This window comes from Penaeus monodon, chromosome 13 (genome assembly GCF_015228065.2).
Source record: "Penaeus monodon isolate SGIC_2016 chromosome 13, NSTDA_Pmon_1, whole genome shotgun sequence".
Classification (NCBI taxonomy): Eukaryota; Metazoa; Arthropoda; class Malacostraca; order Decapoda; family Penaeidae; genus Penaeus; species Penaeus monodon.
This window is the reverse complement of record NC_051398.1, coordinates 18,092,571-18,095,070: the sequence shown is the minus strand read 5'-3', so window position 1 is coordinate 18,095,070 and position 2,500 is coordinate 18,092,571.

Here is a 2,500-nt window from a genome sequence, read left to right as displayed (position 1 = left end):
GATAGGGTGACAAAGGCACGGCAAAAGAATTCCTATTAACTATTAAAACATAAGTTGTCAAACCTTATCTCACACACTAGTTTCAAATAAGTTTGCTCTGAGAAGGAATATACACCATTATTAACAACCGTTTTAATTACTGACAGAAATTAATACATATACATCGTCTTCTTTTTTTTTACTATGACTTCACTCGTTAATATCATTAACGAAGGAGACGTTATTATTTTTCCTGTGGATTCAATTAGATTTATTATGATTGGGGTTCCTTGACATTGCACTTTCTTCAGTCAGTAATTTTATCAATTTGTTGTTGTTGTCGTTGTTGTTGTTATTGTTGTTGTTGTTGTTGTTTTCTTTTTCTTATCGAACATTCAATTCATTATCATCCATTTTTATTATTATTATTATTTTGGTTCGGACAGGTATTTCGTTAGTTAGGACCATTCCGTTATATATTAGTTTGTTTTTATTCATTGCGTATGTCATTTCATAATGGTAAGTACGTTTCTTTGGTGTCTGCGGTTTTCCCATATCCACCAGGGATGTGTCTACTCATGGGTTAGATAAGCTTGTGATGCTGTAGTTGAACCAGGCATCTCTATTCTTCATTTATTTCTAAAGCTATAATAATTTCAACAAAAAGCATTTTGTATGGTTTTCTACCCGAATGTTCTATAAAATCTCGTATTAAAACCAAAAATTCATTCACGTCTTTTAAGCAGCAGCAAAGTTACAAAATAAAGGCCTGATTAGCAGTGTTAATGAAAAATGTGTTATTAAGCTTCCGTGTTTCTCACTTGTCCCTTCCCTTTGGCTTTCTTTCTGTCCTTGTATTTGCCCTTATGTTTATGTCTAATGTCTGTTTATTTATGTATGTTTGTCTGTATTTGATCGTCTGTTTCTCTCTTTGTCTCTCTATCTATCTATTTCTCTATTTTTTTATCCCTTTATCCTTATATTCTCTCTCTCTCTCTCTCTCTCTCTCTCTCTCTCTCTCTCTCTCTCTCTCTCTCTCTCTCTCTGTAAATATGCTGTATCTTCATCTCCTTGTTCATTCATAATCATGGGTGTCGTAAGCAGTTGCCATGCATCTAATTTATGTAGATAAACGCAATTATGAATGATAAAATTGGAGAAACTCCATATAATAAAATGAAAGCCCTTTTGTGAATTTGTCATAAAAAATTAAATCCTGATTGAAAAGCTCGGAATGCTTATGATGATTTCATTAATTGGGAAACTAATCTAACCTGCAAGGAGCCGTGAACATGTACATGAATATGAGTACGATATCTGCCAAGCTATCTAGCAAAACCGAGTATATACGTCTCAGTAAGAAAACCTAAATTTTGCTGTGTCATCGTGGTATAATAATGGTGTGTCAATCTCATATGATCTCATCATTATGAACATCACGCGATGAATGTTCTCACGTGAAGTTTTCGTTTTCTTCTTCTTCATCTTCTTTTTCTTTTCTTCTTCTTCTTTTTCTTCTTCTTCTTCTTTTCTTTCGGCTTAGCCTTCTATTTCTTCTCTATCTTTTTTTCAACTATCGTTTTCCCATGATTTTTCTTTTCGTTCTTATAGTTACAACTCTTCTATATCTGCATTGCTAATACACCGACGTATAACACATCTAAAAATTACTATTTATCACTTACAAGGAAGAGTGACAAACTTTTTCGAAGAATTTCACTGCTGATGACCTCACTATCAAGCCGTGTTCGAAAGGAAACATGCAGTTTCAGTATTTTACACTTCCTACAGACTGAACCTCACTAGTACGGCCTTGGAATCGGGAAATCATTAGGTCGTATAATCATCGCTTAACCGGAAAACAGTAAAATTGTCCCAGTAAACACGTTTATGGAAGTTGTATCGGCAGCAGTAAGCAGCACAATATAAGCATTGTTTTGCCTTTCGTCAATCATTGAATTTCCCTTAGTCCCACATCTCTCACAAATGCCGGAAAAGCGAGAGTCATCTTGGTTACCTATATGAATTCGAACAGTGATTCATTATCATCTATCTCATTCACACCCATCTCTGTGAAATGAACCGCTAAAACTGTTAGTGTTGTGCCGGATACGTAGGTCTAAACTAAAAGGACATCTTTGGGTGGGTAATTGGATCATCTGGGGAGGCAACAGTAGGAATAATGTTCTCCTTAAATAAGGCAGGTTTGAATGCCATTTTGTTTTTTCCTCGTGTTTTTTCTTCTTTCTTTCTTTCTTTCTTTTTTTTTTTGGAGGGGGGGGTCTAAAAGGAAATTGTTTCGATGGTAAAATAAAACTAATAGTTAACTAAAATGAAAAATAAATAAATAAATGCAATACAGAAGCCTGCAGAGTGCAATGATATGGTCGAATCACAAGGTATAGAATATAATAATAATAATAATAATAATAATAATGATAATAATAATAATAATAATAATAATAATAATAATAATAATAATAATAATAGTAATAATAACAATAATGATAATAATAATAAT